This window comes from Equus przewalskii, chromosome 12 (genome assembly GCF_037783145.1).
Source record: "Equus przewalskii isolate Varuska chromosome 12, EquPr2, whole genome shotgun sequence".
Classification (NCBI taxonomy): domain Eukaryota; kingdom Metazoa; phylum Chordata; class Mammalia; order Perissodactyla; family Equidae; genus Equus; species Equus przewalskii.
The window spans coordinates 20,667,008-20,693,034 of record NC_091842.1 but is presented as its reverse complement, the minus strand read 5'-3'; the positions used below and the strand labels follow the sequence as shown (position 1 = coordinate 20,693,034).

At 53.6% G+C, this 26,027-nt stretch overlaps 1 protein-coding gene across 3 annotated transcripts in view; it reads left to right on the top strand.

Annotated features, from left to right (window-relative positions):
• SBK1 (SH3 domain binding kinase 1) overlaps positions 1 to 26,027 on the top strand; it is a 48,110-nt gene that overhangs the window by 10,832 nt on the left and 11,251 nt on the right. The window contains exon 1 of one of the 3 annotated variants that reach the window (XM_070568241.1): positions 13,337 to 14,322. The exons of 1 other annotated variant lie outside the window; for it this stretch is intronic. The gene's annotated coding sequence lies outside the window, so the exon portion shown is untranslated. Of the gene's footprint in view, positions 1 to 13,336; positions 14,323 to 22,202; positions 25,396 to 26,027 lie in introns of those variants that run through there. One more of the 3 variants, XM_070568242.1, reaches the window with a different exon arrangement.

Below are 26,027 nucleotides of genomic sequence, written 5' to 3'. Positions count from 1 at the left end.
ATATTGCTAAGTGAGAGAAACCAATCTGAAAATGCTACAGACTGTATGATTCGAACTCTATGACATTCTGGAAAAGGCAACACTATAGAGACAGTAAAAGGATGGGTGGTTGCGGGGGGGGGGGGGTGGGGGGGGCCTTGCGGGGAGGGAGGGAGGGAGGGATGAGCAGGGGGAGCACAGGGGGTTTTTAGGGCAGTGAGACTATTCTGTGTGATACTGTAATGACAGGTCCATGACACTAGGAATTTGTCAAAACCCATACACTGTACACCACAGAGTGAGCCCTTGTGTAAACTATGGACTTTAGTTAATAATAGTGTATAAATATTGGTTCATCAATTGTAACAAGTGTGCCACAAGACATTGATAATAAGGGACAATGGGGTGGGTTGTAGACAGGAACTCTCCGTACTTTCTACTCAACTGTTCTATAAACTTAAAACTGCCCTAAAAAATAAAGTCTATTATAAAAAAGGAGAAAAGGGAATGAAATCATAGTATTCCACACAAAGCTGTAAATAATTGTTCCACATATGTAAACCCTACCAATCTTACCATCATTATGATGCAACTGTTTTGGAAGGGTGGGAGAAAGGAAGGAGGGAGGGGGATGGGAGGTAAGGGAGTGAAATCCGCATCTGCTGACGTGGGGAGTTGAAAGGAAGACTAAACTGGAAAAAAAGGAACCTAAACATGCAACGCAGGAAACACGGAGGTGGAAATTACTACCGGAGGGAAATGACTGTCCTTAGGAGGTGGGAAATGGGAGTGGGGATTGCCCGTGTTTCTTGATTCTAAACTATGGTCATGTTTAACTTGAATAATCTATATTTACAAAAGGAAAATAGAAAGCTATATTTACAGAAGGAAAGTGGAAATAACAAAAAGAACGAAAGAGAGGCTGGGAGCAGAAACAAGGAGCCAACCCCATCAGGCAGCTTTACTGTGAGGGAGGTCTGGGAAACGGACGGAGATGCGGGGTGAAGGAGGGGGTGCCAGAGCCTGCACGCCTGTGGGAATGATCCTGGAAAAGAACAAGGATGGTAGAGTGGGGAGGGAGGGGAGTCCCGAAGTAACAAGGTCCCCAGGCAGGGTTGGCCTCAGGAGCTGGGCCTCCCCCCACTGAAGCAGTTGGGAAGAAGTGAGGAGTGAGGAGCTAGGTGGGTCTGTGCTTTGATGGCAGGAGGCAATGGAACTGCATCTGATCCATCTGTTTTCTCAGTGAAGTGGGAGCCACGGTTTGAGGAGAGAGGAGAAGGTGGGAAAAGAGTTATCCAAGATCTTGCCACTCAGAGTGCATGCCCAGACCAGCAGCACTGGCACCACCAGGGGCCTGGCTAGACATGCAGAATCGCAGGCCTCCCCAAGATCCATAAGGGATTTGTAGGCCAACTGAAGTTTGAGAAGCACTGCTCAGAAAAGTAAAAGCAACTGGCAGGCATAGCGGGGTTGGGGTAGGGGGGCGATGAGTGCCCCTTTGAGATGGTGAATTAGAAGGGAAGCTGCCAGCCTGGTGTGGCACGCTCCAAGCAATGTTGGCTTGCTCAGGGCAGGCAGAAAGCAGGTGATGGTTGGTGTTTTGCCAGGCAGGCCCTACAGCAGGAGAAGTGGACACAGGAGGGGGGTTTCCAGGGGGGCTGCTCTGGTGACGGTAGTGGCAGAAGGGGGCTGATGGGCAGTGAGAAAGTGATGGGGCAGTGGACTGGTGGTCTCGATGAGGTCAAAGAGCTGTTGCATGTGGGTACCAGAGGAAGTGATGAAGAGGACGGAAGAGGGACACAGAGAGAGGTGACCAAAATAGAGACCTCAGAGGAGATGGGGTGTGAGATAATTATGAGATCTTGGGTGTGAGCCTGGGAGAGGAGGTCATGACATGGGGAATTTTGAAAATTCCCCAGTAGATAATAGTGTGCAGCAGAGTTTGAGAACCACAGACGTACACAGACAGACCCAGGCTCTGACAGAAAGAGACAAACAGGGGAGCAACAAGAAGGCACCCGGGGCTGGCACAGGGAAAGGGGCCTTGAGTGGAGCAGCTGCGTAGGGGGCGTAGGTGAGCAGAATATGGAGATATCGTGGTCTTTCTCGGGAGAACTAGATAGTAAACGGGTGTGTGAGAGGGAGAAACAAGAGAAAGAGGGAGACGAGAACCAAGCACCTGGCGGTCCCACGGCCCGTCCTGCACTGCGGCGAGCCGGCCACTAGAGGGAGTGCTGCGCTCACACATGCGGGGACTGGCCCAGCCCGTGGCCAGGGGTGCGGCTTCAGCTTCTTTTTCTGACAGCTGCTATGTTCAAAGTTCAGATTTTGCAGCTACACTGCCCTGAGTTTAACTCCAGCTCCCATTACTTCCGGGCTGTGTGACCTTGGCCAGGTTACCGGACCGCTCTGTGACCCAGTTTCGTCAGCGGTAAAATGGGCACAGCGATAGTTCTGACCTGAGATGGTTCGGAGGATGAATGAGGTCAGCCTGGGAAACGCAGCGCCACACTGGGGAATGGTTAAGCCGACTTACGTGACGGTGGCGGAGGTTTAGCCACTGCCTCTGTCTCTGCTTCTCCTGCAGCCCCTCGGCCCAGCCCAGATCCGGGGCAAGTGATGGAGGTCGACTTCTGGACTTCTGGGGTAGGGGAAGAGCAGAGCCTGCTGGGGAGCGGCGTGGGGAGGCCGGGCGGGGGTCTCTAGGGGAGAGACAAGGAGGAACCCAGACACCTCCCCTTCCTGCTCAGTCCTGCTGGTTCTCCTGTCTTGGAGCAAACCTCACCCTGTGGCTCATTTCCGGCCACGGTCTCACCTTCCCTTCAGGGTACCCAAGGGACCAGCGGCCTCCCTTGCCCGGCAACCACACCATCCCTGGAGCAATGTCACTGCCTGGCGCCCAAGAGGCTCAGAGGGGGTGCTCCTTCTCAGCCATTCTCCCAACTGCCCCTCATTCACCTCCTGCCCAGACCAGCCAAGAGCTTCCCAGGTTTGCAGAGACCCCGGGTGTGGAGGCTGCTGTGGGCAGAAGGCCCACAGAAGCAGGCCCTCTGTCCTATCCTTGGTCCTACAGAGGGTGTAGCCTGCCTTGATTTTTAAAAAATGATTTGCCAATATTTAAAACATCAGGGCACTACATCCTAAGATCCAGATTTCCCACTTCTCTTGAAAACTTGGAAGCTCTTAGAGCCTGAGTCCACATTCCCACACGATAGCAGTGAGCCACAGGGGAGAGGAGGCCACCATTCAGATGGGTCAGGGCTCTCCTGTTTACCCCTGGCCCCGCCCAGGCCATTTCCCCCCGTTCACAGTCCCTCCCTGGCCCCCGTGAGCATCTGTCTGCAACGCTGTGAAGGGAGAACTGTGCCTAAGAGGGTTCGTGTCAACATTTCCATGTCGCAGCCACCGGCCCGAGGCAGGCAGGAATGCAGAGGTGGAGGGGCAGGGGTGCCCCAGAAATGAGACCAGACCCTCAGGAGCCAGGAGTCTGGGGACCCGAGAGCTGCTCGGTGTCCTGACCTGTTCATGGAACTTCATGGTGCAAGTGCACAGGGCAGACTGCACACACTCACACACACACGCACACCCAGCCCTGTTGTCCAATCTGTCAGCAATCCTGCCTCTTCTCCCCACCCCTACTCCTACTGCCCTGTCCAGTTGCTGTCCTCTCCCATCTGGCCAGGTGTAGGTGCAGGAGCCTCCTCACTTCCACTCTTGCCATCCACATCTATCTGCCCCATAGCAGCCAGAGGGAGCCTGTTAAAACCTAAGACATGCTTCGTCAGTCCTCTCTGCTCAAAACCCTCTGGTGACTCCCACCTCACTCAGAGTCAAAGCCAAAGCCTTAAAGTGGCCCTCAATGAACTGTCCTCATTACCACTCACCTCCTTCCAGGCTCCATTGTTCTTGAGCATCCCAAGCACACTCTGGCCTCAGGGCCTTTGCACTGGCTCTTCCCTCTGTCTGGCCCACTGTACCCCCTACACATCTGCATGGCTCCCCGCTCACTTCCTTGGAGTTTTTGCTCAAACGTAACCTTCTCTGTGAGGACCGCCTGTATACCCTGTCCCCTCCCTGCTTCATTTCTTCCCTCACAGGAATCCCTTGAAGCAGAATCATTTACTTATGTGCCTTGTTTGTTGTCTTCTCCCCTCGCCAAAATGGATGAGGGCAGGGATTTTTCTCTATTTTGTTCATTGCCAACAGTACCTCGCACATAGGAGGCACTCAATGAATAGTTGGTAATTGAATGAATGAATGAACAAATATGTGGATGAGGGCAGGCACAGTACCCAGTGTGCAGAGTGGCTGTGAGGACGCAGTCAGATCATGTGTGTCATGCAGGGTGTGACCAGTGCAGTCTCACAGGGCCCCAAACTTGCAGTTTTGTGCTCTCTGGTTGGCATCTTGAAATTCTTAATAATTTCATCTCTGAATTTGTAAGTGAAGTCTAATGGGACGATGGAGGGTGCACCATGAGCAATCCCACCCTCCCACATTCCCTGGATGGGTTCTCAGCCACCCACCCCTTGCCCCCACTCAGTCCCCACTGCTGTCCGTTATCCCCTGGCAGGGGCCTGAGTACAGGAAGGTTTGGTATTGGGCGTGCTGTGGGGTGGCCCCGGGCACCTGTGAGGGTCTGTACTGGCCCCATGAGTATCCCGGTGCCCAAGGCAGCACGACTTTAAATAGCAAATAAAAAACACTGTGACAGGCTGAGCGCCCCGGATAGAAAGGAGAAACTTTTTTCTGCGCTCTGAACAAGGGGCCCCCATTCTGTCGCTGGCCCTGGTGTCAAGTGCGCACACCTTCCAAATGTTAGGTGCTCTGTCCACAGGCACTCTTGCGGTTGTCATTCAGGACTCCACGACTAGAGAGAAACAGGGCCCAAGCAAGAGAAAGCCCCCAGGCCCCTGGGGCAGCTGCTGACATTACAGGTGACTGACCCAGGCCTGGAAGAGAACAGTCCCCACCCTGCCCAGGGCCCTGCCGCCAGGTCTGCACTGTGCAGCAGGCTGAGGCTGAGCTGGGGCCAGCCCTTCCTCCCTGGCCTCAGCCACCTCCTTTGTGAGCTGGATAAGAACCCTGCAGGTCCTGCTTCTGGCAGCGGCCATGGTGTGAACATACTCTGCAAACTTAAATGTGGGGGTAAGTGCGGGTGGCAGTCATGGTTCCCAACCTGTCACAGGGGTTGTCAGGGTTGCTCTGAAGGGTCCCTGGGTCAGGGCTCAATTTCTGTCCCCAACCCCTGAAATGTTCAAAGGGAGTCTAGCTTTAATCCCCAAGGAATGGGTGACAGGAGACCAGACATCAGTGATGACTTTCGACCCAGACATCAATAGCATACATGGCCCTGGTGAGGGTGTAAGACCCTGATGGTAACTTCAGACCAGCCCCAGGGGTGGCTGCAGACGCTGAGGGTTACTACAGGTCTCAGTAGTGGCCTCAGTGGCCTCAGTCCCCAGTTGTAACCACAGATCTTGGTCACACTGGGGAAGTACCAGGTATTTCATTCCCCTCCCTCCATCCTGCCTAAGCCCCCATCTCTCCCCAGCCACTAGAATTTGAGCCATTCTCCAGGATCCACTTAATTAGCCAAGCTCGTTAACTCCCACGGGCTTCTCCTTCCCACCTAATTAACTGACTTAATTAGGGCTTGCAGGCCCAGCTCCACCCAGCCCCCTCTTGCTCCTACCCCTGCCCACCTCCTCCAGGCCCCTGGCTCAACCAGGCCGGGAATGGAGGAAGGTGTGGCCTGGGCCCCTCCAGCACCCAGGCCTCCACCCTGTGTCCCTCCTCCCCAGTCCCAGGACACCAGGACAGTGCCCTTCCCAGACAGCAGCCCACAGGCAGGAGCGGAAATCAAGATAGAGAGAGGAATGGAAATGGGATAAATGGAATCAGGCGAAAGGAGGAGATGAGGATGGCATGGGATGGATGGGCTGGGCCAGGGGTGGCTAGGAGCCTGGACTCTGCAGCCTGCCTGGGTTCCAGTCCCAGCTATTGTGTGAGCTGCAGCAAACTCCTCCTCTCTCTCTATCTCAGATATAGAATGATGGCCCCCACCTCGTAAGGTTGTTGCGAGGTTTAAATAAGGCAATATGTGTAAAATGCTTAGAACCCTGCCTGGCACAAATCTGTGCTTGTTAAATAAGTGGGCGAGGATGAACAGAGCCTCCCCGAGGGCGAGGGGCAGGATGAGGGGAGGGGACAGCTGGGGGTGCTGTCCCTAGGGGTCAGGGAGACACCCACACAGGCTCTAGGGTGCTAGGAATGGACTGGGCCTGGGAACTGCACCAGAGGCTGCCCACTGAGAGGGACCATTGGCCTGGGAGAAGTTAAGGGAATAAGTAGCAAGAAGGACCCAGGATGGTGTGTCCCGGTCCTACTCTAGGGGGTGGAGGAGGCTGGCCTTGTTAGTTCAGGCCCTCTACTCCCTGTGCCTCAGTTTCTCCATCTGGGGGAAGGCGTGAGCCTTGTGGAAGTGCCTGGCACATACTAGATGCCCAATAAACGTCTAGAGACTCATCCCTGAGAAGGGAAGTGATGTGAAAAGCTTTTTGGGGTAGGTGCTCTGCTGCCCTTCATCTCCCCTGGGACCAAAGCAAAGAAAGCGGGCTGTGCTGGCAGCAGGCAGGATGCAGGTTAGACACAGGGCAGGGCTTCCCGGAGTTGAAAGAGGACAAGATCTTGAAGGTGGGAAGGAGGAAAAGTGTGTCTGAGTTGCTGGGCAGGCTCCAGGGGAAGGATGGGTGTTGATGCCACAACTGAGTGGGAGGGGTGGGATGCGGCCTGACCACCGGGGCCATCCCTTACTTACTTAGCTCTGCTCCTCTTCCCAATCTCAGTGTAGCAGCCATTACTTCCTCCAGAAAGCCCTCCCGACTTTATCGCTCCTTTGTACCCTGGTGTCAGTCAGAATTTTACATGGATTGGTGTGATCAGCGTCATGTCTCCCCTCACTAGCCCGGAAGCTCCTGAGGGCAAGGAGTGTCTGTTTAGCACCCCCTTTTGTTCTAGTGCCCTCATACAGTAGGTTCCCATCAACACGTGTGAATGCATGCATGCATGAATGAATGAATGCACGAATGCATGCCTTGGCCAGGAACCCAGAGATTCCTGAAGCTTAGAGAGAAAGGGGCCCCATGTGGCAGCCCAGGCAGCTACCCCGCATGCCCAGCTATGAACCCCCCAGCTCCTCACATGGCCCCAAGAACAACCACCCTCAGGGGGCGGGAGCTGGACACTAAGGATTCGAAACTCCTCCTCCTGGAGAGCTGAGCTCCCCCTTGGACAACCTGGGATGCTGAGGGAATAGTGATTATGCAGGACAGAGGGGAAAACTTTTCATTTCTCCCTGCATTTTATACACTTTAGAAACTCACATTTACACGTAGTGTAAAGAGCTTGGGGTTGTATGTGACAGAGACCCAAGTCAAACTGACTTAAGCACAAAGGGGACTTTATTGGGTTACATACCTGAAAAGTCCAGAGCCTTCAGGCATGGCTAGATCCAGGGGTTCAAAGGATGGCAGCAGCATCCTCACTTTCTCCATCTCTTGGCTCTGCTGTCTGCTGCGTTGGCTTCACTCTCCAGGAGGAGGTTCTCCCTGATGGTAGCAACTCGAGGCTTGCATCCCACCCTCTTTCAGTGCAATGGAAAGGGAGTTCTATCCTATTGGCCTGGCTGGGGCACAGACCCATCTCAGAAACAATCACTATGGCCAGGGGCCTGGAATACACTGATTGGTGGGGGCTGGGCCACAAGCCCACCCCTAGAGCCAAACAGACGAGCCCCACCATCAGAACTCCTAATGAATAGGGAAGGGTATGTTAAGAAATGTGGGTCCCCAGAGGAAAACTGGGGTTCTGTTGCTAAAGGTTGGGGCACAGATGATGGTGGATAACAGAATCCTATTCCACTTAAAATAGTTGGCCATCATGCCAGACATGGTCCCTTGTTTAAGCACTAGTCATTGTAGCAGACACTGTCGGTTCCCCACCCGTATCTCCCTGGGCCCCTTCCCAGCATCCTCATCTCCTTTCCTGAGGGCCTCCTCTGCCCCAGCCTGCTCTGCCCACTTCCACAGGACTGTCCGGCCCCCAGGAGCTCTCACCAATGACTGACAGGCACTGGGGTACGATGCATGTTCTGTAAACATAGATGCATGTTCTACACTGTCCTGAGAGCTCCCCTGTGCGCTCACCTCCAGCTGACCGCAGTGGTAACCTGCTTAATAACACACCCCGTGTCGCTGCCCGGCCAGTTTGCTCCCCACCCCCCCCACCTGGGATCGCCTATGAAATAAACTACTTGCTCTTGAATCCCTGTTTCAGGGTCGGTTTTTGGGAAACCCAAACTAGGACATCATTAAAACCAGACCCCTAGGGATGTGTGCTAGACAGCACTTGTTTCCTTCCAAATGCTACGTTCTGGGGGAGCTGGCTTTGGTGATCCACCCCTGAAGAAGGAGCTGGGACTGGAGCAGCTCTGAGTAGCCTTGCCTCTGTTCTGAGGGTTCCAGAGGAAATTCCCTGCCCCCTGCAATCTGCACGGGAGGAGAGGGGGCAAACCTGTCAGATCCTCACTCCACAACTCCCCAGAGAAACAGCGGCGTCCCGGCCTAGGGAGGACAGGCTTTCAGAAGCAGCGGCAGCGGGAGCTATGGGGGCAGGCTGCTGTTTCTCAGAGTGTCAAACAAGAGGTCACTTTAGATAGTTCTTGGACCTGGCTTTAGAAAACAGAATCACTCGGTGAAAAAATTATTTCTTTTCTTTTTTTTTTTGAAAATTCCATTTAAAAACACTTCCACTGAGTAATTTTTAATTTTTTTAAAGTGAAAGAAAATATAGAAAAGTGTAAACCTGTGCATATCCACAGCTAGAATCAATGTTAACATCTTATCATATTTGTGCCAGATATTTTTAATAAAAAGAAAAAAACATGACGGATAGAGATGAATTCCCATTATCTGCCGCCACCCCAGTCCCATTTCCTGGATTCCACCCCCAAGGGCAGCCACTCGCATGATTTTAGAGATATTCTTCTCATATCAGCTGGCACGCTCTCAGCTGCAAGGAATAGAATTCCCTTCAAAGCAGCTCCAAGTACAACTCAGCAGCCCTGCAATATCACAAAGAGGCAGAGGCCCCCCTCTCCACCCTGCCCACACACTGCACTTCCCGTCATCAGTGACATCCTGCTGGCCGCAGTCGTGGAGTTGTATTTTGACACAGGAGGTAGGAAGCTCGTCAGGACTCTTGCTGGAGCACTGTGTTTCTCACTTTAGAATATATCCTCCAAAACGTATTGAGAGATTCAAAGATCCATCGCCTCCAGCTGCCGTATATCCTGGGCCGCCCTGCCATCTTCTTTCTGATCCATCTTGGGTTCTGGTGTAACCCTTGGTTTTCCTCATCACCAATAACTTGACCTGTGTCTCCCAGTAGCCCTGGATGCTCCCATTCCTGGGTATGAGCAGCTTCTGTCATTTTGCCCGAAACGTCATCATCTTCAGCATCCTAATCCTGATCGGCTCTCTGAACTACTCGGTTACCAATGCCACTGGCGTCCCTGATCATGCCGCACGAGTGGGCATCAGCAGCAATGTCTTTGGGATGATGGTGGCCGCCTTGGGGAGGGGGTTCTTGCTGTAGAACAAGACCACCATAATGCAGATCAACAAGCCAGGAATTCCCCCTCTTTTTCATGACTGGAGACATAGCCAATAACGAGCATTATAGAAAATAGAACACACTGAGGAAATGCCACCATTTTTCCCCAGCATGGACACTGTCAATATGGCCAAAACAATATCTTCACAGAGCGCTTTCAGTACAGCTGGTAGAGTTACCCAAACTCATACAGTTTGAAACGTTATAATACGTAGATGCCAGAGGACAGGGACTCTTTTGCTATTCCTTCCCATTGCCCCCAACAGTAGCAGAAACTTCTGACACATCACTGAATATAAAATGCAGACAAAGGGAAGGTGTCTAACAATCAGAAGTCCTGGGGTTGCTGGCCTCACATGCTTCCTTGTGCAGGGAGCAGCAACTGACTGCCAGGGAGCATCAGGACATGCCAGCGTGGTGGGCTCTGGGCGGAGGAAATCTGAATGGAGATCTGTTTTCTGATGTTCCTTCCGTGTCATTAAGGAAGTCATAGCCAAGGTTTATCTTTGTGTTCTGCTATCCAAGTCACGCCCATCAAGACCCTCTCTGGAAAGGCAGCATTGCTGTGGATACAAAACTTTGAGCTGGCAAGAGTGGATTATCCCCGGGCGTCTAGGAAAAAGGCCTGAAGCATAACAAACAGCTGCCATAGTTCCTCTCTTCAGATCTGTTGTGCTCGTTTAGTCCTCTGAGAAGTAGGCCAAGATGGGGTCAGAAGCACAAACAATTTCTTGGGGGAAACACTTGGGAGGGAAAAATCAGGAGGGAGCAGAGGAGGCTGGGAGAATCATCAGAATGCAATAGATCCAATGTTGGGAAGAGGAAAGAAGGACAGAAGGCAGGATGGGAAGAGTCTTAGGCTGCAGTTCAATGTTAAGAAAGTTTCAACAAAGCCGATGGTGGGTCCTCGATCCCAAGTGCCCATCGGAGAAGCCGGCTGGGCATCTCCAAGGAACTGGGTGCTTTAGAGTCTCTGCTGCGCTCAGTCATTGGCTGAGATGGGCTGGGGGGAAGCAAAGCGGAGCCTCCTCTGTGGACCCGCGAGAGACTCTACAGCTGCTGCCCTGGGCAGTCACTGTCCCTACAGTCAGAGATCTGGGTGGTGCATTCCCACGGCCGCCACATCCCACCCCTCGTGCTGCACAGCTCTTCCGTGGAAGCTGTGAGCCTCTTTTTCTAAGTGGAAACTTCAAAGAAGGAGGTTACTGGAACAAACTACAGCTCCCCTCCCCCTTGCTGCACTTGATCTCGGGACCATAAGTGGTACTCATCCTTTCCCCCTCCACTATCCATTCTCAATTATCCACACCCTCAACCATCACCTTGGCAGGTCTGGATGGGTCACCTGGTGGTGGGACCCAACCCTTCAGACTTGAGGGGGGGTCTAAACTCTTGGTTATCATAACCAATAGATCACTCCAATGGATCACTGGGTTCCACATGTATTCCTCCCTGTTCCCACTTTGTAAAAGCAGCTCTGCCTTCTTCTAGTAATTGATCAGGATACTTCTAGTAACATCAAGGTACTTCTAATAACTTCTAGTAACTGATCAGGGTCAGTTACTACTGCCAGAACAGTGACTCCTCTTTTTGCCTCCTGATCCCAGAACACAGGGAGTCCAAAGTGCCCTGGCAGTCCCCATGGCTTAAATTTTAAAGGGACCCTTGCTGTCCCCCCTGGTAAGAGTGTGCCCACTTTGCAGACTAGGACTTCCCACCCTGTACAGCTCAAGGTGGGGGGGATTTGATTACCCACCCTGCATTTTGGCAAACCTTTTCCAATCACACTGTGGGCGATCAAATCCCAGATGAGGAACCAGGGAAGGTTTCTTTCGAGCTGGGCTTGAACTGTATTATGCCTGATAACCTGGCTGGGAGCATTTCAAGGCCTCATTCTACCCTTACCACTTGCGAGGCCTCAGTTTCCTCATCTGTAAAAAGAGGAAAGAGCTTTCTAAATTCTAATGTTCTGAGACTCATTTGTTAGACACAGGAAGACATTCCTATCCCTCTTCCTCCTTCTCTGATTTCCCTCTACTGCTGCCCAATAACTCAAACCCCTCCATTACTTTTTCGGGGGCAATAAAGCCTTCCTTGGAGAGGATTAGAACAAAGTTAGGGTGAAGTTGGAAACTTGGGAACATTAGCAGGACAGGGAGGGGTGAGAGAGAAAAGGTAGGCATAGAGGAGGTATCTTGGAGGATAGCTTGTTTAGAGAACAAAGAAGAGGGGAGAGATGTTCTAGAGGAAACAGAGGCACAGAGGAAAGAGAAAGCAGATGTTCTAGGAATAGTGGCTGACGTCAAGGCTGAATGGAGAGGGGCCTCAATAGAGGACAGGTAGGAGGCCCCAAAGGCTAAGGGCTCAGAATGCCAGGATTAGTAGGTTAGAGTTTTACTCTGGAGGGAAGGGGACCTCATTGATCATTTTATGGAAGGGAGCAACCCAATCCACTCTGTATTTTACAGAGCTGATGGTCACATAGGACTTGGATTCTGGAAAAAAAAAAGAGTCTAGATAGAGGCAGGAGGGAGACAAGTTAGGAACTAAGGCAATATTTTCACCAGCAGAGGTTAAAAACTGATGGCCCATGGGCCACAAAGAATGTTTCATCTGGCCCATTCAGTGTTTCCAAATTTGTGGGAATTTGTTTCAAACATTTAAAAGTTGGAAGATTTTATGTCAGAATACAGATTTCCTGCTTCTCTTGAAAAATCATCTATCGATGCAGGGCCAACAATGCTCCAGGTTACCTCATCTCCACCACTCCCTATGGACTTACCCCTGACCCCCGTCACTAATTTATGTGATCTATAGGTACTTGAGTTTGCAATCCCTGGTTCTAAAAGTTCTAGAAACAGTCAGGGTGGTTGGGAAAAGTGTGCTGGGTGGAGAAGACAGCCTGAACAAAGAGAAGAAATAAGGAAGGTGCAGGGTGTGTTGGGGTCTTTCTCGTCAAGGAAAGTGTGGCTGGGGCTGCATGGATGAGGCTGAGAAAGAGACAGAATCAGAGCTGGGAGGATGAGCTGTCCCTATCTCATCTCTATCCTTATTCACCCCACTTCCAGGCCACCAAAGACCAGTTATCAGACAATGCTCATTTACATGGGGGGTGGGGGCTGGGGGGTTGGGAGCTTGCACATGCTGCTCCCTCTGCCTGGAATCCCCTTTCCTTCCTTCTCTCTGGTGAGCACTGTGCATCCCAGCTGCATCCCATGACTTGTCACTGCCTGTTTACATCAGAGGTGGCAAACTCCACCTGGGCTGGACATGGCCCCCAAGGCCCCATTTTTTAACCTCTTCCCTGAGTAGACTGTTAGTCCCCTGAAGTCTTGCTCAAAATAGGATGGATGGAAGGATGGGCGGACAGACGGGAGGGTCAGATGGATGAATGAATGCATATCTGATTGCACAGCTTGGATGTTTCCCTCCTTGAAATAGACACAGGCTCTGCCCCACAAGAATAGAATGGGACAGTCTGGGGCATTCTGGTCCCGCAGGGGCCAGGATGCTGGACCAGGTGACCCTCTCAGACTCCCTCGAGTCCTCTCTAACCTCGTTCTCGGCCTCTCGTGGGCTCTGACCTACAAAAGACGGGTGGGAGGATAGAAAGGGAGCCCACGGGCGCTAGGACCCAGCGCGGCCGGAAGGCGGGGCGGGGGCGCCGCGCGCCGCTCCCTCCGCGCGGGGACAATGTGCGCCCCGCGGCGCGCGGCAGCAGGAGGGCGCGGCAGGAGGGAGAGAGCGCGCGGGGCCCAGTGCGCGTGCGCGAGGGCGCGTGCCAAGCGGGGCGGACAAAGGGGCGGGCGGCGGCGCGCGAGCCGGAGGGCGGAGCCGCGGGCCGGGCGGGCAGGTGCGCGCGGACTGGAGGGCGGAGCCGCGATGCCGCGATGGAGCGCAGCCGGGGCGGGCGCCGGGGCCGGGGCCCGAGCACTAGGCGGAGCGCGAACCGGAGCCGCAGCCAGAACCCGGACCGGGCCGGGGTCCGGGACCGCAGGGCCCGGCTGCTCGTAGCGGCGGCGACGGAGCCCCCCAGCGGCTGAAGGGCTTCCTCCCAGCTCCCGCCGGTGGCCGGGACTCAGCAAGCCCCCCGAGGCTGGAAAGCGCGGGGATACCCCCCACCACCAGGGCCCAGAGACCCCCCCAGGAAAGCGGGGTGCCCTTCCAGATCCAACACACAGCGACTCCCCAGCCGGAGAAAGCGGAGACTTCCTCCGTATTCAAAAGACAGCGACCTCCCTACGGTACCGCGAAGACTCCCCCCTCTTCAGTCTTGGCCCCCCTAAGACCTAGAACGCAGTGACACCCCCCCGTCCGGGATTGTGGGGACCCCCTCTCAAGATCCTGGTCATTACAACTCCACACCTCAAGACACGAAGACCCAGCTCAGAACGCCACTAGAACCCCCTATTCCGGTACACAGAACTCCCAAATCTAGGGACCCGAAGACACCAAGAGATATCCCTCACCAGCAAGAGGCCTCGGCCCACCCCCCCACCCCATCCCCGCTCAAAGCTCCAGGACCGGGGCGACTGAACCGGTCGCGGCGCCCTTCTCATCCCAGCCCATGGTCGAGGCGCCCTGAGTCCCCCCACCCCGGGCCGGGCTGACGAAAACCGAGACGGCGCCCAGGCCCCCTGCCGCGGCGTCCCCGCGGCCCCAGCCCAGGTAAGCCGGGCCCAGGTAAGGGGCAGCAGGTGAGTGGCCGCCGAGGTCCCTAGACCTGCAGGTGGGGAAGGAAGTATTGGGTGCGCATTGCCCCCTCCCCAGCGTCGCCATGGAGCCGAGGCTGAAGGACGTCTCTTTGTGTCTCGCTTGGAGGAGCCGCCCCCTCCTCCTCTCCCTTTCCCCACCCCCCACCCTAGCCCTGGGGTTTGGGCGCAGCTCCCTGGCCCCAAGGGGAATGGTGGCAGAGCTGCTTGCGCCACAGAGGGGGGGAAGAGTGTGGAGAGTCCTCCCCCCCAAAACTGTGACTCTGGAACTGTTGGACCTCCAGTCCTTGGAGTATATATACCCCTCCCCCCAAGGCCAGGCTGAGTTCTCAAGTGAAGTTCCCCCTGGGAGGAGAAGATTCTGGGGTGTCCGAAGGTGAGGGGCCCGCAGTGTGTGGCCAAAGGGTGATGGCTGGGGCTTGGGTGTGTGTCTTTGTCTGTGAGAGGGCAGGGAAGGGGTGTGTTTGAGAGAATGGGTTGGAATCCCTTATTTTCTCTGTGACTTCGCTGCTCCCACCCAGGCCGCAGTAGGGGTCTTGACCCAGGCCATACTTTGTGCTCCCTGAAGGACAGGGAGGGAGCAAGCCCTTAACAAAGTGAGGCGCTGGTTTCTGGGGAGGGGAGGTAGTCTGGATAAAGAAGCCATTTCAGGTCAGGGCACCTTTCTGTCCCCATGTGCCCCAGGAGCAAAGCGTTCCCTTCTCCTCTTGATCTCAAGAACACCCAGGGCCAAACCTCAGGTTGGGTCAGTGTGTTCTGGACAACCATTCTAGGTTCTCGCTCTAGCTTTCTAGGCTGTATACAAAGCAGTACCCTAGCCTGGCCCTCAGTGAGGTCCTGAACCCCAGGCCCTACAGCTCATGGGAAGAGGCCCAGAGGATGTTGTACCATGAAATTCTGGATCAGAGATCCTGACAAGAGGCTGGACCATTCCAAGGGAACATACCCTGGGCTGCTGGGGTTTCCGCCAGTCTCTTCTCTCTGAGCCCTTTGCAGGCAAGCAGTGATGCTGAGGAAGGCAGGACTCTGGGTACAGGTAACCCCACCAGGAGTTCCTTTGTTTATTTATTCATTCAGCAAACCTTTAGCTAGTGTCTGTGATATGCCAGAATTCAGGGTCCTTTCTCCCACTTCCTCCCGATCTCCTTTCCTGATCTTTCCTGTTCCTCAGACCCCTGGGCTTTTCTTAGTTTGCCCAGGCCACGCTTGGTTGGACCAGTTGAGGTGAGCCTGCTTAGCTCCCAGCTGACCAGTTCTGACCCCACACCTGAAGCACCTGCTGCAGACTTGGGGGCCATGAGCCTGGGCAGCCAGTTTCTCTTCTCCCCCTTCCCAACACCAAGTGCCTGCACCACACCTGCTGCTGGCATCGACCCAAGGGGAAGAGGTGACCAGCAGGAGAAGAGGTTGGGGCGCTTCAGGCCAGACCTCTGGCAGCCCCTCCTGCAAATTCAAGGACAGTTGAGGCAGCCCCGTCAGCACAGGCTGTGGGAGAGCCAGCTGCCTTGAAGACTGGATGACCTTGGGCAAGTGTGTGGCAATTCCCAGAGATGACAGAATGAGCCATACTCTGTGGCCTGTGGGTGGATGTAGGTCACAGTTGGGCCTCGAGAAGTATCCAGGTGTGTCCTCTTCATCTCTGGAGGAGTTCATTTCCCCTGGTGGGTTCCCAGGAGCCCAGGGCCTTGTCCTATGACCCACAGACAAGGGAGTGGAGTGAGAGGCTAAAGAGTGGAGATTTGAGTCACTGTGACTAGGGAATACCATCAAGAGGCCAGAGCAGGGCAGGGAGAAAGACCTCCCATCTTCACTGACCTGCAGTGGCTCTCCAGTGAGTCTGGAATGAAGCACAGAGCCCTTTGCAGCATGGTCTTAACCCACCTCCCAAGCTTCGTCTCCTACTTCTCACTCCTCATCCTCTACTTCTGGCTTATCTCCTCCATGTCCCCTAACTCCCTCCCTCCATCAGGTGCTGGTCCTCTGACCTGAAAAGCCCCACAACAGGATGGCTCAGGAGCAGCACTCCGCCTCCACCTCCCCTTTTGCTCTGACCTGGGCTGGCACAGGGTGGAGAGCTGAACTAGAGTGGTTGATGGGTTGGTGGCTTGGAGACAGTGGCACGTGTCTGCATGTGCTCTGAGAGTTTGTCTCCACATCTTAACCCTGAGCTCCAGGAGGTGAGACCAGGTTTGTCTCGTCCACACTGCCTCGCCTTTGTCTACCTGGGGCCCAGCATAGTGTACAGCACACGTTGTAACAGTACAGCTTCTAGATGCATTTTGTTGATCCAAACACTGTTTTTTCTCATGTTTGCATTTTTTGCCAGTGCTAAAAAAATACCATTTCCCATACAAATATTGATTTTTGGATCCTCTTGAAAAATATGATGATGTGGTCCCCCCCTAGGCCAGAGCCGGAGAATGACCAGCTTCTTTAGATAGGGCAGTCACCCTGCAGCTCAGCCCAGGCCCCACCTGGCCTGTTCCCTCATTTACGTGGCTTGCAGGCCATCCTGTCAGCAGCTAGCTTTGCAGGCCCAGGGTGGAGGCCACAAAATGTTTGCTCAGCGGGTAACCTTCCGTTATGTGTGTTTTGTGCACAAGGGCTTTCCCTGCCTTCCCCGGGGCCAAGTTAGGACCTGCACAGAGCAGTATCCCTGCGGGGTCTTTAGGGCGAGGTAGGGACGCAAGCCTGAATTCTTCCAGCCAGAGCATCTCCAGCCTGGTCCCAATTTTCACTCTCGCCCTGTCTTGTGCCCCCTCACCTATGCTAGAAGGATTCAGACACCAACAACCTGTCTTAACTGTCCCACTCGCCCAGGAGCAAAAGTCCAAGTTTCTAGGCCCAGGTCTTGCTAAGCACTCTTGGGGGAGGACTGTTCTCTGGGCCTCAGTTTACCCATATGTCAGAGAGGAATTGGACTAGAGGTTCTCTCAGCTATAAGCTTTCCCCTCGTTCTAACTTTCTAGGACTGAGTCCGAGCTGCTGTAAGTTTTGATCAAGCTGGAGAGGTGGGCCCTAGATGCAGGAGTCACTCAAAAATACTGACATCCCCCAAACATTAATGAAACCAATAAGTCTTGCCAAGTAGCAGCTGGACCCCAGCGACTGGGCATTGCCCAGGTAGTGAGTGTGCCATCTTCCTGGGTGAAGGTCTACAGTAGCCAGAGGTCAAAGGAGGCCGCAGAGCACCATGGTTCAGAGCACAGGCTCTGGAGTATGCCTGGGTCTGAATCCCATTTAGCTGCTATGTGACCTTGGACGAGTCACTTAACCTCTCTGAGCTTCAGTTTACTGATGGGAAAACAAGTATAACATCTACCTTGGGTCATCAGGGGATTAGTGAGTTAAAGCATGGAAAGGGCCTAGGACAGGGTCTGGCATGTGAAAAGTGCTCAGTAACCACTGGCTCCTGTTAAAAGGGGCGTTGGCAAGTGGATGGCAAAGCATTGGTGGTAAGGCCTCCTTGGTTTTCCTATAGCCAGTCTAGGGGGCCCATGGGGCTTCTGTCCCCACGAAAGGGGAAGTAGATGTCTGAGAGGCAGTACTGTGCGGTGCGTAAGAGTGTGGAGCATTCCCTGCTACGGATGAGGGTGAGGTGGGATTCAAGCCTGAGAGTCTGTGAGGACCCTTCCAGAACCCTGGCCTGGTCCTGTGGCTCTGCCCAGGGATGAGGTCTAGGCCTGGCTGTTGTTCTGTAGTCGAGGCCCTCTTCCTTCCCAGCTCTGCTTTCTAGGTGAGACACCTCTGGCTTCTGCATGAGGGAGTCCCCGAGGCTTTCTGCCCCAGGCAGATGGGCCTCAGGCCAGAGTCAGGGCCAGCATCTCCAACAGACCCACTCTCTCCCTTACTCCCCTGGTCCCTTCCAGGTCTCAGGAAGCAGGGGCAGCTAGGCCTGGAGGGGCCAGTTAAACCCCTCCCCTCTCCTGTCCACTCCCCTTCCCCTCCCCCTGCCATAGCTTAGCCACAGTCTGGAGAGGGGATGGGTCTGGACTCCAGCTCAGCCTCTGCTCCGGGAGCCGTGTAATATCAGGGTTAGAAGGAAGCAGTGGAACATTTTTCAATGTCAAGTGCTCCATGCCAGGCACTGGGCATCATTTTCTCATTGAGTGCTGAGAATAGCACCACATTAACCCAGAGCAGGGATTTGAGTCCAGCTCTGTGAGCCGCCAAAGGTTTGTGTGAAACTGGTATCAAACTGTCTGGGTTTGAATCCCACCTCTACCATTCACTAGCTGCATGACCTTGGACAAGGCAGTTGTCCTCTGGGCCTCAGTTTCTTCTGATATAGAGGGAGGATGATAACAGCTCCTACTTCCTAGGGTTGTGGTGAGGACTTGACAAACCCATTATAGACAAGACACTTGTAGCAGCACCTGCTGAAGTGTGTGCTCTTCTTACTTCTGCCATACGCTGCCAGGGATGCAAACGAGCTGGTCCAGGCCAGAGGAAGCCGCTGTGACTCCCTGCTGTACCAGCCCTCCTTCCCTGTGACTGCAGCCAGTCATGGGAGAGGCAGAGAATGTTCCAGCTGCCTCCAGGTGTTGGGGTGGCCCTGAGGGGCAGGAGTGGGAGCTGGACAGGACAGAACTGCCTTCTGATCAGGCCCTGAGAGGCTGCACAAATCCCCATCCCCCAGGACAACTCCCCCATCTCTTGGGCCCCCCCACCATAGCAGGAAGTCTTCCCGCTCTCTCAAGCCAGGGCCCATAGGCCTGCAGGGAGATCCTCCTGTCCTGAGAGTTCACGGGCCTGCCAGCCCTGACCCCAGGCATTTCCAGGAGGGGCAGGGGGGCCGGCAGTGAACATGGATTAGTGGTAAAAAATACAACCCCTAGACCCTGGTGTGTGACTTTGGGCAAGGTGCATAACGTCTCTGTGCCTCAGATCCCTCATCTACAAAAAGGTTGATGGTACTAGGACCTACCTTGTACGGTCATAGGATTAAGTGAATGAATGTTTGTAAAGTACTATGAATGGCATCGAGTACCCACTAAGGGTTTGCTGTTAATATTAGTCTTCAAAAGCCCTGAGCAGAAAGGGAATGTTAGCCCCAATTTTACAGGTTAAAAAACGGAGGCTCGGATGAAGGTCTCTAGTCAAGGTTCCATATCTAGGATTCAGGGAAGATTCTGACCACTTTTCCGTTATTCACACGCAGTTCACAGAGCACGGCCAGCCAGGAGGACCCGACAGGACCAACCTGGGCTCCAGCTGCAGTCCCTGATATGGCGCTCGGCTTCCCTGCCCCCACACCTCTGCTGACATGGGGCCGTGACTGGCGAGAGCTGTAGCACGGAGGGTCTTCTAAGGAAGCCTCTAAGGCTTCCCTCAGTCCTTCCTCCCTCAGCCTCGCTCCAAGGACAGTGGTGGATGCTGCAGGGGGCTGGGCCCCAAGTCTCTGGGTGCAAGCTGGGTCAGGTCCACACTGGCTCCCTCCAACACTCAGGGCCTGCCACTCAGGTTGGCCTTAGGAAGGGTTTGCTCAGGTCCAGGGTTTGGAGTGCATCTCACTCCGAGTGAAACCCAGGTCCTCGCTGTGGCCTCTGAGGCCCTGCTCACCACCCCACTCCTCACCTCTCCCCTCCTCTCCTGCCTGTCGCCCCTTATCCACCACTCTGCAGCCGTGCTGGCCTCCTCACTGATCCCTGAGCATACCAGGCACAGTCCCCCTGTGCCTCCGCCAAGAAGGCACTTCCACCACAGTGTCCACATGCTTGCAGCTTGCTCAGTGGGGCCTCTCCTGCCTGGCTACTCATCTACAGTTTCGTTCCCCACCCCCGGCATCTTGTCACCTCTCCCTACTAACCTTTGTTATCTTCTGCCTCCGAACCAGAACGTAAGCTCCTTGAGGGCAGGGCCGCTTATTTGGTTCATGAACATATTCAGACCCAAGAACAGTGCTAAGCCCATAGCAGGAGCTCAGCAAATATTTACTGAATGTTCTGGAGCCAGACAGGTATCTCTAAGCCACTTCCCAGCTGTGTGACACTGGACATGTCACTTAATCTTTCCTTCTCTGAGTCTCAGTTTCCTGACCTGTAAGGAATATAATGGGAGTAGTAATAGCAGCTTCTCCTAAGATGGTTGTGAGGTTTAAAGGAGTCAATATATATAAATTACTTATACTTTAAATGGTTCATCCATGTTGGATATTATTAACAATACTTTAGGGGCCCGCCCCCTGGCTGAGTGGTTAAGTTCGTGCGCTCTGTTTCGGTGGTCCAGGGTTTCATTGGTTCGGATCCTGGGCCCGGACATGGCACTGCTCATCAGGCCATGCTGAAGCAGCGTCCCACTTGCCACAACTAGAAGGAGCCACAACTAAAAAACTATGCAACTATATACTGGGGGGCTTGGGGAGAAAAACCAGGGGGGGGGGAAAGAGATTGGCAAGAGTAGTTAGCTTGGGTGCCAATCTTTTAAAAAAAAACAAAACACAATACCTGCACATTATGATCCCCACTTTGCTGACGAGGAGATGGAGGCACAGAGAGAGTGACTTACCCAAAGCTTCCTGTCTAGAAATGGTATTGAATCAGCTCCAGGCTCCTAAGATGGGCTACACTCCCTGTTCATCCCTCTGGGAAGAGGTGAGGGCTGGAGCTAGAGAAGGTCTCACCTCTCCCGTGGCCACCACCTGTCTACTGGTGGACGCCCAGCCAAGATGCCTGGCCCACTCAGCCAGTGGTGGGTAGCCACCGTGCTCCCCGCCCTCCACTCCTGTTGATACCCCTGAGTGCTGGGCTACCCGCCTTACCCAGGCAACCAGGCTCATGCCTCCTCTCAGCCCACAGGGGCTGCCCCAGGCACTGGGCCCACCAATAGGCAGGGAAGAATGAGGCCCAGGGCTCCCACCTCCCCACAGGGCCTGGCTGGGGATGGCAAAAAGAGGCTGGAGAGCCTGTGCCAGCTCCGGGCACCAGCTGCAGGCAGACAGCGTCACAGCCTATTAATAACTACCAAGGATGTGCCCCGGGCAAGGGGCAGACTGTGCCAACTGGAAGGGGAGGCCGAGGCAGGCGCCAGAGCCAGAAGGGGAGCCTAGCAGCAAGGGGAACCCCAGGCTGCCCCTGGTGGGGAGGGCAGTGGGAAGTATGTTGTTTCCAGTTCCTGCTGCTTGAGTGTGGAAAAGTCCCAGCTCTTCCTTTCAGTCTCCTCACCTGGGAAATCTGGGAGCTGGATCAGAGGATCTCCAAAGACCCCTGTCTCAAGCAGGTTCAAGGGGTGAGAATGTAGCAGAGACAGCAGAACCCCCACTTCCGGCATAGAAAACCAAGGCACAGTGAGAGTACAGCTTTACCAAGATGGTGCAGAGTCCACGACGGAACCATGGTTCCAGGCCCCTCTGTCCAGCAAATCCTTACTGAGCGTCTGCTCTGTGCCAGATACTTTAAGAAGTGACCGTTTAATTCTTACAGAATCCCACCATCTTAAGTGGGCATTCTCAGCCCCATTTTATTGATGGGCAAACCGAGGCTTAGGCTGCCCAAGGGCACACAGCAAGAAGGGATGGAGCCGGAATTTGCACCATAAGGGGAAGACAAGGAAGAGATGTGAGAATATTCTCCTCCTCCTCTTGAACCAGAATAGAATGTTTGGTAGAGTCTGTATTTGTGTCAAAGGACCAGGGGGAAGGAGAGACCTTATCTGGAGTCTCTTCTGGGCTCCCCAGGCCCTGACCCACTGATGTTGTATATAGAAGTGGTGCCTAGGGACATTTTTCAGGGAAGAGGATAGTGAGGCTTCAGTGACCCATGAAGGGATAAGAACCACTGGATAGCTCATTTCATAGATTAGAAAACTGAAGCGGTGTGGGGGTGGGGGGAGGTGCTGGCCAGGGGTCCCTGGGGACCAGCAGCAGAGGCCAGAGCTTTTCCAAGTACCTCACAGGCCTCTTTCTGGGGTCAGAGGGCCCAGTTCTGAGTCCCCCACTCCCTGGCAACAAATAGGAGAGCCCACATGTGAAAAGGCTTCTGCACTGGGGTAAACAAATGTGAGGGTCAGGAACACCTTTCAGGGAAGGCATTGAGCAGCAGAGAGCCAGACTGGGGCACCTGCCTTGGGGACATAAAGGGAGGGCTCCTTCAGGGATGGGTGTAAAGGAGGCTCCCAGATGCCCCCACCTTCCCGAGCATGGGCTGGCCTGCTGTGAGAATTCACAGCAACCAAGCTGGGCCACTCCTCCTCTGGCCCCCGGGGTGCTGACACTGGGTGGGTGGGCATGACCTCCCTTCACAATTTCCTTGGCATTGTCTGGACCCCCAACACACACCTGGTTCCTTTTACTCCCCAGACCTAACAGGATTGTACCTAGTGAAAAGTTTAATTCCTGCCCTGCCTCTGTTCCTCAGTTCTCACTCCTCTCCCTAGACATTCATTTGTTCATTCATTCACCAAATATTTATTAAGTGCCTACTGTGTTCCAGGCACTGTGCCAGTTGTTGGGGATAGAGCAGTGAACAAGACCAGCCTGACAAAGTCCCTGCCTTCCTGGTGCTTAAGTTCTAGTGGGGAAGAGAGACAGACACAATAGATATCACAAGTCAGTGAATTATATAATGTGTCAGAAAGTGATACACACTACTGGGAAACAAAATAGAGTGGGGAGTGCAGAAGGGTAGTCCTAGTTGAGAAGGTGTCATTTGAGCAGAACTTGGAGCCATGTGGATATCTGGGGGCAGAGGGAACAGCCCCCAGGCAGGGAGCTGGCCTGTTCTGGGAACAGCAGGGAGACCAGTGTGTCTGGAGCAGAAGGAGGGAGGAGACAGGTCTTGGGGGTTAATTGAGGGCTGTTAAGGACTTTGGAATGAGATGGGAGCCAGTGGAGGGTGCTAAGCTTGGGAGTAACTGATCCAGTTGGGTTTTGAGAGCTCCCTGGCCACTGTGTCAAGAATAGATTGTTGGGGAGGGACGGGGGACCAGTTAGGAAGTTACTGCAGTAGCTGGGAAATGATGATGGCTCAGACCAGTAGGAGTGAATGTTGAGGGTAGTCAGGCACCTTTATTAATGTCTGGTGTTGATTCCAGAGTTACTTTATGCAAATACAAGCAAATGAGAAACCTATTCTTATTTCCCCCCATTTCAAAGTAGCTTACTAAACAAAGTGATACGGAGGCCCACAAAAGACAAGGGAGCTGGAGGCAGCTGCTGAGTTCCACCAAGAAGCAGCCCTCTCCTGTGTGGCTGGGGGAGGGCCAGTGGCACAGCCCTCTGGGGGACATCAAAACTGCAGAAATTCCAAATGCACTCACCCTTTAACCTGGCAGCCCTTCTAGAACTGACCATACAGACACACCTACACACTGTAAAATGACTTATATACAAGGCTACTCATTGTAGAGAGGAGCAAAAGGCTGGACACAACCCAAGTGTCTACCAGTAGGGGTTTAGTTAAATAAATGGCAGTATATCCATATGTACCTTTCCAGCCCTGGGTGCCTGGGTTCCAGCTCTGCGGCGGCTCCTGCATCCTGGCTGCCCAGCCTCCTCGGGCGTCCCCTAGCCTGCACTTAGTGCTGGGCTGGCCTGGGTGCTGTCCACGCCTGTGGTGCTGAAGACAATGGGGCCAGAGGAGGCCTGGGCTGCAAACCAGAGACCAAGAGGAGAGAAGGGGTGATAGAGCAGGGGAAGTTCAAGGTTCAGTCCCTGGCTCTGCCCCCTCACCAGCTGAGTGAACTTGAGCAAGTTGCTTAACGCCCTGAGCCTCCGCATCCTTATCTTAAAATGGGGTTGCTATGAAGATTGAATGGCAGCAGCAAGGTAAAGCATTGGCATATTGAGAAAATAAGTGATAATTTTTACTATATCACTTTAGAGACAGTAAAGCATGGTAGTTAAGCTTTTGGACACTGGAGTGATAATGCCTGGATATGAATCCTGGCTCTGGCACTTACTGGATGGTCTTTATCAAGTAACACAACTGCTCTGTGTCTCAGTTTCCTCACCTGTAAATTGAGGTGAATAATAGTCCTTATGTTGTAGGAGTTTGTGAGGACTAGATGAGTTAACTTCTATGAGGCACTCAGCACATGACAGGGGTGCCCTAAGCGTTAGCTGTTTTTGTCATCATTCTCATCACAGAACCCTACCCTCTCTGTTCACAGTGACCAGTGTCACTCATAGCCACTGCCATCTCTGCTGTGCTTGGGGCCAGGGCAGTTGAAGAGGGATAGCACCTTGTCCTGCAGACACCCTGGCTTCCAGCCCAGCCCTGCCACTGACTTCTTATGTGATTTTAAACAATTGCTGTTCTCTTCTGGCCATCAGCCTCTGCATCTATAAAATGGGGCTAATGATAAAGCACACAGGCCCCTAGGAAAATAGCTATGTGCCTGCAGGGTCACATTCAGGAAAGCCAAGATATAAAAAGGTACAACTTCCCAAATACGTAAAGAATCATTCACCCACCATTTGTCACACCCTGGCTAAGTGCTAGGAATAGCAAGATGATTAAGGCATGGGGCTTGCTTTCAAGGAGCTCTTGGGTTTCTTGCTGGATTGCTGATCCCCTTCAAGGCTCACTCAGGTGTCACCTCCTCTAGGAAGCCACCCTGATCCCCACTGTCAGTGCCCTCCTAGGAAATGCTGGAGTACTGATTATTGCCTTCCTGTCCTCATGGTTATCTGAGTCCTTATTTTCTCTGCCTCCCTAACTTGTAGGCTCATACCCTCTATCTGATGCATCGTTCTAACCAGCTTGCCCCATGCCAGCACCCAGCACAGTGCCTGGACTCGAGTCAATATGCTTGTCTGGAATCTTTAGGTTGCAAGTTACATAAACTCAACTCAAACCAGCTTAAGCCGAAAAGAAAATGTATTGATTCATGAAACAATCATTCAGGAGTATAATTGGCTTGAGGCATGCTTGGATCCAGGTGCTCAGAGTCTTCTGAAATCGCTCCATCTCCTAGCACTGCTTATCTCCCTGTCGCCTCATTCCCAGCAGGCTCTCCCCTGATGGTGGCAGAACCCGCATGCAGCAGCTCCAGGCCTGTGTCCTCCAGCTTTGCAGCCCAGGGTCAGAAGGTACCTCTTTTCTGGTAGCAGAAGCACAAGTCCAGGGTTTTGTTAAGGTTACTCTTGGGATTTGCCCATGCTAAGGGCATGGCATGGGTCCAGTGACCTGAGGGAGGGGACTGGGGCATGGGGACAGAGAACCTTAGAATCCCAGAGTGAGAATAAGAAAGCCTTGGCTGACTTGGTCTCACCTTGCCCTGCACTGATTCCCCAACAGATGGGCTTGGAGTCTCTGCTTCCCTACCCCCGTCACAGGAAGGTGCTTGCTCCCTGCTGCGACTGTGAGAATGCTCTCTTTCTGAATTGCTCTCTGCCTGCATCTGCCTCCAGGAGCCGCGCAGGACACAGTGCATAAGAGCATGGGCTCTGGAGCCTGATAGCCTGAGTTCAAATCCCAGCTCTGCTAATTATTAGCTCTTAGGCAAGTTACTCAGCCCATCTGTGCCTCAGTATCCCTTTCTGTAAAATGAGGACAATAATCGTAGCACCCAGCTCCCAAACTTGTTGTGATTGTTAAATGATTTAGTCCACAATGTTGACACAGCTGAATGCTAAATGCTCAATAAACAGTTGCCAGCATTATTATTCTCCAACAAGACAGGAGGAGAGCAGGTCCCCTTCTCATTACAGGCTGGTCACCC